General features: G+C 35.5%; 1 pseudogene; it reads right to left on the minus strand.

The window, feature by feature from the left end:
• Window positions 1-3,126: 3,126 nt before the first annotated feature.
• LOC141517363 (olfactory receptor 2D2-like) lies at window positions 3,127-4,061 on the minus strand (annotated as a pseudogene).
• Window positions 4,062-14,866: the final 10,805 nt, after the last annotated feature.

Genomic DNA, 14,866 nt, shown 5'->3' on the forward strand with positions numbered 1-14,866 from the left:
TTGTTTACAATCATTGCTCAATTTTACCTCTTCCTACCCAATTTTATTTTATAGAATTATCTCACCATAGTCAATATCAATTTTTCTCTCTATGCATGCTTTTTTCAAACTAAATAATAATAAAATTCTTAAGCATACATATAACACTTTCCCATATAAAAAGTAAATAAATTAACATATTGAATCCCTTATATTTGGTCTTTAATATATGGGTAGAAGTGTGGTAGATGCCATAAGTTTTATTTACTTTAGCATTTCAATTGTTCTGTAGTTTTATTGAAGGAGGAGGGCAGAACACTTACAATTGTGCATATTTCCAACATATCTATACCTTCATATCTTTTACACTGTTAACTACTTCCTCCCCAAAATCTTCCATTAAGGAAAAGGTTGATGGAAAAAGTGTGTACAATATGTCAAAGTTTCCTGTATGCCATGTGAATGTTTTATGTATATCAATGCAGTCATACTGCTTTCCATTAGTTATCCTTTGATTGCACTACATCACTGACACAATCCATTTTCTGACCATATAACTCTTTTTTTTAGTTTTGTTTTTTTTTAACAAGGCAATGGGGTTAAGTGGCTTGCCCAAGGCCACACAGCTAGGTAATTATTAAGTGCCTGAGGTAGGATTTGAACTCAGGTACTCCTGACTCCAGGGCCAGTGCTCTATCCACTGCCATACCTAGCCACACACCCCCAAATAACTCTTTAATGACATACTTTATAATGCTGCTCTTCTGCATTTTTTTACTTGTACTATTTTTCAACATACTCACATCTCCCACTTGCTTCTTCATTGATTTTGGGGAGGACTGTTCTATTCCATGGATAATAGTCATACAGCATTACTTGAAATATACTTAAGTTAAAAAAATTAGCCTTTTAATACAATATTAAATGTCCTAGAAGCACTACATTTTCTCAAATTCAAATCAACTCACTCTACTTTCCATCATTTCTGGGCCCAATTGTTTAAGGTATGCATGTGGATGGTCTGTAATAGTCTATCCATGGAATATGAGTTGTCCATCCAAATGCCTATCATATTTCCAACAATAAACATTTTCATTTATTTGGATTTTCCTGTGTGAATAGTTAAGTGAAAACTTTTGAGTGATCACAGACAACTTTTAGAGAGCTCTCTTTTACTCTGAAAAGTGATGCTGGCAGCACAATGACAAAAATGGGGGGGGGGACTCTAAGTAGTTTATAATCTAAGTGATTTAGGAAAGAGATATCATTACAAGATTTATTAGACATGGAAATTTGCTGGGTGGATGTGGAATTTATGGAATTTGTCATAAAAAAGAGCACCATTTGGAGAACCACATTAGATACTGATTATATTTTATATTTAGATTCAATGATGGACACCCACTCTGATGGTGTAAAATTCATGTGATAGGCATATGGCTCCATGGGTTTATTTGTATTGCTTTATGTTACAGTTTTGTCAATCATAATTTTCTTTGCTGTTGCATTTACCAAGGAACTTCACATTATTTTGACATATGCATTGGAGACACCATTTTAGAAGAAAGTCTTTGAGGTAGCACTTTGTTTTAGAAAATCCATATTGTGTCTTGAACAACGATGATAAACTTAGCTCCTCTCAGCAGTACAATGATCGAAGAGAATTCTAAAGGACTTGTGATGGAAAACACCATCCCCATCCAGAGAACTATGGCATCTGAATGCAGATTATAGCATATTCTTTCAATTTTTAAAATTTGTTTTAAGTTTTAAGTTTTTCCCTGTCTCATGGATATTTTTCCTTTTTTATGGTTTTTCTTTCACAACATGACTAGCATCAAAATATCTTTAACATAGTTTTACATGCATAATATATATCACTTTCAAGGGAAGAAGGGAGAGAAGGGAGGAAGTTAGAAAATGTGGAATTCAAAATCTTACAAAAAATGTTGAAGACTATCTTTGCAAGTAGGAAAAAATAGATATAAAAAGAAAATAAAGTACTTTAATATAGTCAACAGAGAAGCAGAAGATGTTGAAGTTTTTAACTATTGACAAATTTTGTGCATTAAAAATTATATTCTATTATAGAATATTGTTTGCAAAATAATGTTACTTTCTCATTCTTTCCACACCAAAAAAATTGACCTGGGTATATGTATAATATATTATGATGATGATTTAAAGTAATGGGAACAGTAGAATTATGAGGCAATAATTATTGTGTATTGATAAATGTTTTTAAATAATAAAATACAACAAGAGAAGAGGAGAGTGGAGGGGAGGGGAGGGGAGGGGAACAGAACAGAAGAAAACAGAATAGAATAGAATGGCATGGAATAGAATAGGATAGAATAGAACAGAACAGAACAGAACAGAACAGAACAGAACAGAACAGAACAGAACAGAACAGAACAGAATAGAATAGAATAGAATAGAATAGAATAGAATAGAATAGAATAGAATAGAATAGAATAGAATAGAGAGAGGAAGGGAGGTGAGGAGGAGGGGGGAAGGGAGGGGAAGGGGAGAGGAGAGGGGAACAGAGTGGAATGGAATGGAATGGAATGGAATGGAATGGAATGGAATGGAATGGAATGGAATGGAATGGAATGGAATGGAATGGAATGCAATAGGAACTATAGAATAATTGTATCCAGAGAATAACACAGTCCTACTGATAGTATATCATTGTGAGAATATAATGGTGTTAAAACTTTTCACATTTTGAAAAATATATCTCCATTAAGAGCAGTGTATGATCACATTAGTTTTTGTTGAGTTTTAGTATGACTGCAGCACCACACCAGTTTCCTAGAGACTAGATTGACTCTTCTTCTTCCCAGCAATCTTTATATAACATATAGCTCCATCTTCCAAATTTCAGTGCATAGATGCCATATTGGACTTTTTCTTAGTTATTCAAATTATCATAATTCTACACACTCAGAGGGATAAATATATCATCTCAACTTCACCTTATTACTCAGACATCTTACAAGAGTATGATATATGACCAATCTCTGCATAATTATGAACAGATTTTCATGCCAATTAATTTGTTGTGAAAAATTAATTCTTCCTATTTTGCTATACCAAAGATTTGGAAGAATAATATAAAATCAAATTCAATGGCAAAAGAGAGGATCAAATAAATCTGAAAAATTTTCTATTGACAACTTTTCTGAATGCTCTCTGTATATCCTTGTTCCTCAGGCTATATATCAGAGGACTGAGCATAGGGTTTATCACTGCATATAACACAGATACCACTTTCCCTTGTTTCTTGCCAGACTTAGTTATGTAGTTGATAATTGCTGATCCATAAACAATGATGACCACAAAGAGATGGGGGCCACAAGTGGAGAATGCTTTGAGTCTCCCTGAGGCTGTCTTCATCTTGACCACAGAAACTATGATACAACCATAAGAGATCATAATCAGAGACATAGGTGCAAGAAGAATCACCACACCTATGAGGAAAAATAGCCATCTCTGAACTATGTGTGTCTGTGGATGCTACCACCAGAAGTGCTGGAGGTTCACAAATAAAATGAGCAATTCTATTGTCTCCTTGATAAGGGAGGCGTAATGTGAATGTAGAGTCCAAAATTGATATTAAAGCACTGCTTGACCAGCATGCCAAACCCAAGAGATTACATACTCTCCATGGCATGATGATTGGGTAATGCATTGGGTGACAGACTGCCAAATACCAATCATAAGACATCACAGCTAACAGGGCACCCTCTGTACCTCCAAAAAAACAGGATGCTAATAAGTTGAACTGCACAACCTGTGAAAGATATCAATTTTCTTCCAGATAACATGTGAATTAGGGCTTGAGGAACAGCAGATGTTGAGAAGCCAAGGTCAGTCACGGATAAATTACATAGGAAAAAATACATAGGTATATGGAGCTGGGAGTCAATCAGAACCAAGGATGTGAGTAGCACATTTCCAAATAGGGTACCCAAGTAGATAGCCAGGAACAATACAAAGCATAGCAGCTGTGTCTGAGAGTCATCAGAAAGTCCTAATAGAAGGAATTCTGTCATCCAGGTCTGATTGATTTAGCTCATGTAGTCTCTGATTCTTTATTTTTTTAATTTAAATTTATTTTTTATTAAATATGTTATTTAAGTTTTACATTTTTCCCCCCAATCTTGCTTCCCTCCCCCTCCCCCCCCACAGAAAGGACTCTGTCAGTCTTTACTTTGTTTCCACGTTGTACCTTGATCCAAATTGGGTCTGATGAAAGAGAAATCATATCCTTAAAGAGAAGAGAAGTCTAAGAGGTAACAAGATCAGACAATAAGCTATCTTTTTTTTCTAAATTAAAGGGAATAGTCCTTGCACTTTGTTCAAACTCCACAGCATCTTATCTGGATAAAGATGGTACTCTCCTTTGCAGACAGCCCAAAATTGTTCCCAATTGTTGCACAGATGGAATGAGCAAGTCCTTCAAGGTTGAACATCACTCCCATGTTACTGTTAGGGTGTACAGTGTTTTTCTGGTTCTGCTCATCTCACTCAGCATCAGTTCATGGAAATCCCTCCAGGTTTCCATGAAATCCTGTCCCTCCTGGTTTCTAATAGAACGATAGTGTTCCATGACATACATATACCACAATTTGCTAAGCCATTCCCCAATTGAAGGACATTTACTGGATTTCCAATTCTTTGCCACCACAAACAGGGCCGCTATAAATATTTTTGTACAAGTGATGTTTTTACCCTTTTTCCTCATCTCTTCAGGGAATAGACACAGTAGTGGTATTGCTGGGTCAAAGGGTATGCACATTTTTGTTGCCCTTTGGGCATAGTTCCAAATAGCTCTCCAGAAGGGTTGGATGAGTTCACAGCTCCACCAACAGTGTAATAGTGTCCCAGATTTGCCACATTCCTTCCAACAATGATTATTATCCTTCCTGGTCATACTGGCCAATCTGAGAGGTGTGAGGTGGTACCTCAGAGAAGCTTTAATTTGCATTTCTCTAATAATTAATGATTTAGAGCATTTTTTCATATGGCTATAGATTACTTTGATCTCCTCACCTGTAAATTGCCTTTGCATATCCTTTGACCATTTGTCAATTGGGGAATGGCTTTTCGTTTTAAAAATATGACTCAGTTCACTGTATATTTTAGAAATGAGTCCTTTGTCAGAATTGTTAGTTGTAAAGATTGTTTCCCAATTTACTACATTTCTTTTGATCTTGGTTACATTGGTTTTATGTGTGCAAAAGCTTTTTAATTTAATGTAATCGAAATCATCTAATTGGTTTTTGGTGATGTTCTCCAACTCTTCCTTAGTCATAAACTGTTCCCCTCTCCATAGATCTGACAGGTAGACTAGTCCTTGATCTTCTAATTTGCTTATAGTATTGTTTTTTATGTCTATGTGCTGTAACCATTTGGATCTTATCTTGGTAAAGGGTGTGAGATGTTGGTCTAATCTAAGTTTCTTCCATACTAACTTCCAATTTTCCCAGCAATTTTTATCAAAGAGGGAGTTTTTATCCCAATGGGCAGACTCTTTGGGTTTATCAAACAGCAAATTACTATAATCATCTCCTGCTTTTACACCTAGTCTATTCCACTGGTCCACCACTCTATTTCTTAGCCAATACCAAACAGTTTTCATGACTGATGCTTTATAATATAATTTTAGATCAGGTAGGGCTAAGCCACCTTATTTTGCACTTTTTTTCATTAAGCTCCTGGCAATTCTTGACTTTTTATTTCTCCATATGAATTTACTTACAATTTTTTCTAACTCATTAAAGTAATTTTTTGGAATTTTGATTGGTAGGGCACTAAACAGATAGTTTAGTTTTGGTAGAACTGTCATTTTTATTATATTAGCTCTACCTGTCCATGAGCAGTTGATATTTGTCCAGTTATTTAAATCTAATTTAATTTGTGTGAGAAGTGTTTTACAATTGTTTTCAAAAAGATTCTGAGTATGTCTTGGCAAATAGACTCCCAAATATTTTATATTGTCTGAGGTTACTTTGAATGGGATTTCTCTTTCTAGCTCTTCCTGCTGTTTCTTGCTAGACATATATAGAAAAGTTGAGCATTTATGAGGGTTTATTTTATAACCTGCAGCTTTGCTAAAATTGCTAATTGTTTCCAGTAGTTTTTTAGATGATTTCTTGGGATTCCCTAGGTAGATCATCATGTCATCTGCAAAGAGTGAGAGTTTTGTCTAATTCCTTTAATTTCTCTTTCTTCTCTAATTGCTGCTGCTAACATTTCTAATACAATATTGAATAATAGTGGTTATAATGGGCACCCTTGTTTCACCCCTGATCTTATTGGGAATGCCTCTAGCCTCTCCCCATTGAATATAATGCTTGTTGATGGTTTCAGATAGATACTGCTAATTATTTTAAGGAACAGTCCAGTTATTGCTACACTCTCTAGTGTTTTTAATAGGAATGGATGCTGTATTTTGTCAAAAGCTTTTTCAGCATCTATTGATATGATCATATGATTTCTGATAGATTTGTTGTTGATATAATTGAGTATACTAACAGTTTTCCGAATATTGAACCAACCCTGCATTCCTGGAATAAATCCTACTTGATCATAATGCATGATCCTAGTGATGACTTGTTGTAATTGTTTTGCTAAGATTTTATTTAGGATTTTTGCATCTATATTCATCAGGGAGATAGGTCTATAATTTTCTTTCTCTGTTTTAACTCTTCCTGGTTTAGGTAACAGTACCATATTGGTTTCATAGAAAGAGTTAGGCAGAGTTCCATCTATTCCTATTTTTCCAAAGAGTTTATATAGGATTGGAACCAATTGTTCCTTAAATGTTTGATAGAATTCACTTGTGAATCCATCAGGCCCTGGAGATTTTTTTTTAAGGAGTTCAGTAATCGCTTGTTGAATTTCTTTTTCTGAGATAGGGTTGTTTAGGTATTTGATCTCTTTTTCATTTAACCTAGGCAACTTATATTTTTGTAAATATGCATCCATTTCACTTAGATTATCAAATTTATTGGCATAGAGTTGGGCAAAATAATTTCAAATTATTACTTTAATTTCCTCCTCATTGGTAGTGAGGTCACCTTTTTCATTTATGATACTAGCCATTTGGTTTTCTTCTTTCTTTTTTTTAATCAAATTGACCAGAGGTTTATCAATTTTATTGGTTAATAAAATTGAAAGCAAAAAAACTATTGAATTAATAAATAAAATAAATAAATAATAAATAAAATAAATAAATAAAACCATAATAACAACTTTTGGTTTTATTTATTAATTCAATAGTTTTTTTGCTTTCAATTTTATTAATTTCTCCTTTCATTTTAAGAATTTCTAATTTGGTACTTAAATGGGGATTTTTGATTTGTTCTTTCTCTAACTTTTTTAGTTGCATGTTTAGTTCATTGATTTCCGCTTTCTCCAATTTATTCATATAAGCATTTAGAGCTATAATATATCCCCTGAGAGTTGCTTTGAATGAATCCCATAGGTTTTGGTATGTTGTTTCATTATTATCATTATCTAGGATAAAATGGTTAATTATTTCTATAATTTGTTTTTTGGTCCACTCATTTTTTAAAATGAGGTTATTCAGTTTCCAATTGGTTCTGGGTCTATATCTCCTTGGCCCAGTATTGCATATGACTTTTATTGCATTGTGATCTGAGAAAGATGTATTCACTATTTCTGCCTTTCTGCAGTTGATCGTTAGGTTTTTATGTCCTAGTACATGGTCAGTTTTTGTATAAGTTCCATGTACTGCAGAGAAAAAGGTATATTCCTTTCTATCCCCATTCAGTTTCCTCCAAAAGTCTACCATATCTAATTTTTCTAACAATCTATTTACCTCCCTAATTTATTTCTTGTTTGTTTTATGATTCGATTTATTGAGATCTGATAGTGGGAGGTTGAGGTCTCCCACTAGTAGAGTTTTGCTGTCTATGTCTTCCTGTAATTCTTTCAGTTTCTCCTCTAAGAATTTGGGTGCTGTCCCACTGGGTGCATATATATTCAATATTGAAATGACTTTATTGTCTATGGTACCTTTTAGGAGGATGAAGTTTCCTTCTTTATCTCTTTTAACGCTATCTATTTTTGCTGCTGCTTTGTCTGAGATAAGGATTGCTACCCCTGCTATTTTTACTTCAGCTGAAGCAAAATATATTTTGCTCCAACCTTTTACCTTTACTCTATGTATCTCTCTGCTTCAAATGAGTTTCTTGTAAGTAGCATATTGTAGGATTCTGGTTTTTAATCCACTCTGCTGTTTGCTTACGGTTTAAGGGAGAGTTCATCCCATTCACATTCAAGGTTATGATTACTAGTTCTTTATTGCCCTCTGTGCTATCTTTCCTCTGTTTGTATTTTTCCCCCTTTCCCCCCACTTTATCCGTATTCCCCAGTCTTTTGTTTCTGAAAGCCACCCCCTTCAATGTGTTTGCCCTCCTATATCACACCCTCCCCTTTCTTTCCCCTTTCCCTTTTTCCCTTTTCCCTTCCCTTCCTTTTATTTCCCCTTATTTCCCCCACTCCCCTTCCCTTTCTCCATCCCTGCCTCCCCTTTTCCCCTTTTAATACTTGAAAGGTTAGATGTTTTATAAGTAAACTGAGTATGTGTAGGTTGACTTTAAGCCAAGTCTGATGAGAAGATTCAGGTGTTTCTCCTCTGCTCCCTTCTTCCCCACTATTACCATAGGTTTTTTGTACCTCTTATTGTAATGAGATTTACCCCATTCAATCCCCTCCCTCCTCCCGTCTCTTTCCTGTCCCCCTTTTTAGGGCAGTAGTGGTTTTTTTTAGATCCTTCTATCTAAGTCATAGAAAATTCTGAGTGTCTGTCCCTTCTAGTTCTGTATATTCTATCGAATAGAGTCAAAATTCCTGAGAGTTATTAGAGTCTTTCTCCCAAGTGGGGTTAAAGCCAGTTACATCCCATTAGATAATAGTCTCATGGATAGGTCATGAATGTCCATCATTTCTGGCTAGGTGTATTTTCTCTGTTAGAGTTACATTTCTCAATGTTTATGAGAATCTTTTTTTTACCCCCATGCTGGGATATAGACCGTTTCAACTTACTGGATTGCATTTTTTTTCTCCTTTTACCGCCCCCCCCATTTTTTTTACCTTTTCTTGTGTCTCTTGAACCTCCTGTTTGATGTCCAAATTTTCTGTTTAGCTCTGGTCTTTTCTTCAGAAATTTTTGGAATTCTTCCATTTCGTTAAATGTCCATCTTTTTCCCTGGAAGAGAAGGCTCAGCTTTGCAGGAAAGTAAATTCTTGGCTGCATTCCAAGCTCCCATGCTCTTCGAAATATCTCATTCCAGGCCCTTCGATCCCTTAAAGTTGATGCAGCCAGGTCCTGTGTGATCCTTACTGTGACTCCTTGATATTTAAATTGTTTCTTTCTGGCTGCTTGCAGGATTTTCTCTTTTATCTGATAGTTCTGCTGTTTGGCCACAACATTCCTTGGTGTTTTCATTTTAGGATCTTTTTCTGGTGGGGATCGATATACTCTTTCAATAACTACTTTGCCCTCCGATTCCATGATATCAGGGCAGTTTTCCATCACTAGATCCTGTAATATTAAGTCCAGGCTTTTTTTTCTCTTCAATGTTTTTCAGGAAGTCCTATAATTTTCAGGTTGCCCCTCCTCGATCTATTCTCAAGGTCAGTGGTTTTGTTGATGAGGTATTTTACATTTGCTTCTATTTTTTCTATTTTTTGATTTTGTTTAACTGACTCTTGCTGTCTCATGGAGTCATTAGTTTCTGTAGACTCCATTATTTTGGGGGGGAGGAGTTTTCTTCATTAACCTTTTGCAACTCCTTTTCCAATTGGTCAATTCTACTTTTGAAAGAGCTTTCCATTTGACCAATTGAGGTTTTGAGAGAATTAATTTCTTTTTGCATTTGCTCATTTGAGGAACTGAGAGAATTATTCTCATTTTGTAATTGTCCAATTGATGATCTGAGAGATTTATTCTCCATTTGTGTTTGTCCAATTGTACTTTCTAAGGTTTTCTTTTCTTGTTGCAAGGTATTAATTGTCTCTCCCAAATTTTTAAGCTCCTTCCTTATTTCTTCAAGGAAGTCTTTCTGTGCTGAAGACCAGATTGTATTCTCCTCAGAGATTCCAGGTCTCTCTGAGTTGGGGTCTTTCCCTTCCAGGAATTTTTCTATGGATCCACCTTTCCGCTGACCCTTCTTCATTATGCTCAGACCTTGAGTTGGGGGGGGGGAGCTGGTTCACCTGGGCTTGAGATCACTAAAGGCTTTACTGGGTGCAGTTTCTCTGGCTGGCCAGTAGGAGGTGCTGGTTGCCCTCTCTGGAGAGTCTGTGACTTTGGTTGGGAGGCCTTCTCCCTTTGCCTGAAGGGAGGAGTTGGAACTATTGAATTCTTTTGCCTTCAATCAATGGTGGGCTTTACCCTGGCCTGAGGTCATTCCTCAGCTGGGCTGATTCTTCTGCTCACAAACCTGGACCTGAGGCAGAAGTAGTTTGCCTTTGTTTGGGGAGAGGCCTCTGTACAATGGAGGCATGCCCTCAGAGTTTCTCAGACCCGAGGAGCCTAGGGATGGTGTCTGCAGCTCTCCTTCACCAGAACACTTCCCCCAGCCTGGTCCCCGAGCTCCAGGGGGACAGCACCAACACCAGAGCCTCTGCTTCCTGGTGGACCCAAGCCCCTTTCATCCAGCCCCATGGCTGATCCAGCAGGTCTGGCTCTCAGGCCCTCAGACTCCTGGTTCCAATTCAGCTGATAATCTGGCTGATCCAAGGCTGATCCTCCCTCTGAGCCCAGACTCACCCGCCCGAATTCGTCCAAGGCCGCTGCGGGAGACAAATCCTGAGGTAGATGTTCTTTCTCCTGGCTTTTCTTTCTTGGTTTTGTGGATCAGATTTCTTTTAATAGGTTTGTTTCATGTGATAGATGGGGAAGAGATCAGGAGACTTTAGAACTGTGCCTGTCTTCTCTCCACCATCTTGGCCGGAAGTCGTCTCTGCTTCTTTAAAGAGGAATAAAGGCACATAAAATGTACAGATGTAATCTAAAGAATCATAGAACTTTAGTTTGTGGAAAACCTGAAATTTTCTCTAGTGAAACCTTGAACCTCCAATAGCTGCCAATGTGGTCATTGAACAACTCCACCGAAAATAATGATATATTGGGGCAGCTAAGTGGTATAGTGGATAGAGTACTGGCCCTAGAGTCAGAAAGACCTGAGTTCAAATCCAGCCTCAGACACTTAATAATTACCTAGTTTTGTGTCCTTGGGCAAGTCACTTAACCCTATTGCCTTGCAAGAAAGAAAGAAAGAAAGAAAAAAGAAAGAAAGAAAAAGAAAGAAAGAAAGAAGGAAGGAAGGAAGGAAGGAAGGAAGGAAGGAAGGAAGGAAGGAAGGAAGGAAGGAAGGAAGGAAGGAAGGAAGGAAGGAAAGAAAAAGAAAGAAAGAAAGAAAGAAAGAAAGAAAGAAAGAAAGAAAGAAAGAAAGAAAGAAAGAAAGAAAAAGAAAATAGTGACATTAACACAAAGAATACTTTCCACCATTGAACAACTCTGTAAACTGAAATCTCCTACTCTGTTATGTAAATTATATGCATTGATCTCAGTTATTTCTTTAAGAACAGTAAAGATTAAATCAAGCCTTTCTTTTACTAAATATTCCTTTTAATATTTAAAGAAAGTTGATAGTTCCTCACTGTGTCTAATCTTGTCTGGCTAAATACATCCTGTTCCTTCAATAATCTTAATATGATATTAATACCCATTCTGAACACCCACCTCTACATGTGACTCTTTTTGTTACTCTTCTCTCACACAATATCGGTTAAAAAAACTGATCAAAAAAATGCATAATCAGTCTGGCTATTATCTCAGAGATACATATAGGTTTTGGCTCCACTGAGAAGAAATGAAAGCATATTTAACTTAGGACATTTTAAAATTATATTAGTTTTAATTACCTACAGTTGATGCATTCTTATTGCACTTATCACTAAAGTCTTGAGATCTTTTTCTGATGAACCAATGCTAAGATAAATCTCACCCATTCCATATTTATATAAGCAATAAAAAAATTAAAGTGAAGAACTTCAGGTTTACTCTGTTCATCTTGTGCCATTTCCTTCCTTACAAGAGTACAGTGGAATATGCAAATATACTTCAGATCAATATATCATTACCTGATAAGGACCTATTAAATTAAAAACAAGAGAGAATTAAAGGAATCAAATTCATTTAGAAAGGATAGCAATGGTCAGATAATTATTCTTATTTTCTTGCAGAAAATATCCCTATCTAACAGGGATTTGTTTTTTGTTTTTCTTTTGTAATATAAGAGATCAATTGCATAGAACTTCTCTATGGGCCAAAGGGAAAACCACAGCACATTGTGAGAAATAGTGAAATGTTCTTAAGAAAATTAGAAATTCTGGAAAGTTTTCTCTTATAAAGATAATCATCATATATCAGGACTTGGTACAAAGTTTTGATCCCCAAAATCTTCAATATGATTCTCATCTCAACTGGTATTTATGTTCTAATTCAAAGTACTAGGAGCAACCTGAGCTACAAACCCACAAGAAAAATGGAAAGGCTGTCAAACTGAGTTAAGACTTCTTAGAGAGACACTGACATCACCTATTCAAATTGCCTATGTGAACAAAAGAAGCCAATCTTGTAGTAATAAGGGAAGTTTTATAAAATTATTAATAAAGAAAGGCAATATTGTATAGAGGATAGAAAGTTATCCTTAGCATCAGGAAGATGAGTTCAAATCCTGACTCTAATGCATATTGACTGTATGGCCCTTGCAGAAGATTTCACCTCACCACCCTAAAATTAAGACTTTTACAAAAAGTGCCAATTTGCCTTGAAAGAGGATGTTCTTTGCCAAGAACTCATTAAATTATAAATTCAGTCCACAAACAAAAGTAAAAGAGTGGCCAAACTGACAAAGCACTAGTCATGTTTTAAAGGATACATTGTCCTAAAAAAGGATACTTTATTGGAAATTGGAAAGATCTCTTCATTAAGAGTCTATTCCCATTTAAAATTTTTAGCTTTCCTGGCCAATTGATGGAGATTATCCTGTTCTTTGTTATCCTGCGATGTAGCATGTCCAATCAACCGCATAAGAGGTCACCTTTGATCCAAAATATTCCTTATTCATTTGTGCTCCCATAGATCTAATTATGTAATTATTGGCATTACATATTTATTCACCCCCATTAATTTTGTTTTAGACCCTGTGCTATACAAGCTATTAAAAAGTTGTTAAAAAGTTCTTTAAACTTTAGAATCTACAACAAAATATCCTTAAAATATATGAAAAGTCCTATTTTCAGGTTTTGTGGATTATAGAAAAACATGACTGAATCCTTCAGTTAAGAAAAATTTTAATTATATTCATCTCCAGGCTTTGATGAACTCTTTAAGACAATTAATATTAGGGGGCAGTTTCATTAGGTGGCATGTAGGTAGAGCACTGGCCCTGGAGTCAGAAGGATCTAAGTTCAAATCCAGTTTCAGATACTTAATTGCCCCACTGTGTGATCTTGGGCAAGTCACTCTTAACCCTATTGCCTTAAATAAATATTTTTTAAAAAAGATGATTATTAATTGCTTAAGTTGTATTTGCTCTTATCCTCAACAACACTGTTATAACCTATAATTAAGGGAATACTGCATATTAGATTCTATAATGCCCAGGACAGAAATGATTTGAAATGTTAAGATACTGAAAGTTCAACTGATTCACTTTAGCTTAGTTAGATAAAATTCTATTTTTTTCCCAATAAAAACATGACTATTATATTCAAGTATAGGAGTCATCAACTCTGATCCTAGACTGTATTTTATGCTATAAAAATATAAAATCCACAAAAACTATACCAATAGAATATATGCTTCTCACACATAGGACTGTTTCTTCTTAACTTTTGTGTTCCCAGCACCTAGTATGATGTCTGTCATAGGAGAAGCTAAAAATCAGGGCTTTGAATGTTGAAAAAACAAACTGGTAATTTGGTAACTTGTTCGTGATGAAGATAAGCTGAAATTGAATCAGTAAATGATAAAGCTACTCCATAAATTGGGACATATGCTAAGACTCCAAACTTCTCTGCATTTTAAGTATTACCAAACTTTTAGAGCAGTCTGCAAATGACATGACTACAAACCTCCCAGTTCTACCATCCTGACTACTATACTCTGGACATGTTCCAGCTTATCATATCCTCAAATTGTGCTACCTTATATTATACAATATATGAAAGAGCAGAACAAAAAAGAGAAAAGAATTTTTTCTCTCTCTTTGCCCACTGCTGTTCATCTATACTCACCAGAAACAGTGGCTATCAAGAAATTCTTTTGTTATCCACAAAAATGTCATGAGAAACTTTACAAATTCAAGACTGAAAATTAGCATGTCTATGGCATCTCTCAGATCTAACAACCCTATCAGAAACATAAATGAAGTCAGTCTGGCATTTGTTTTTGATGAAGTTCTCTTAGTTTTTACTTATTCTTTAAGTGTTTTCAATACATCGAGCTATGAAAGAACTTGTTTTGGGGAGCTCTCCAAAATATTCTTACCAATGAGGAAATGTTTTCAAAAAAGGCACCTATTTGAGTAACCATTCCTGTTTAATCTGTCCTCATTTCACCTCCAACTCCTTTAAGGACATAAACAGTCCAAAGTCCTCCAAAGAGATGAGCTAGATTCAATGTGACAAGTTTTGACAGGGAAAATCTTATAGATTCTACATGAAAACATCAAAGCCTTGAGGGAGTCAAGAACTAAGATTCTTAATGTTGACAATACAAGAGAATTTACATTTCACTAAAATAAGTTCCTGATTTCATTCACTATACTGGAGATGT

This window comes from Macrotis lagotis, chromosome 1 (assembly GCF_037893015.1).
Source record: "Macrotis lagotis isolate mMagLag1 chromosome 1, bilby.v1.9.chrom.fasta, whole genome shotgun sequence".
NCBI classification, from domain to species: domain Eukaryota; kingdom Metazoa; phylum Chordata; class Mammalia; order Peramelemorphia; family Peramelidae; genus Macrotis; species Macrotis lagotis.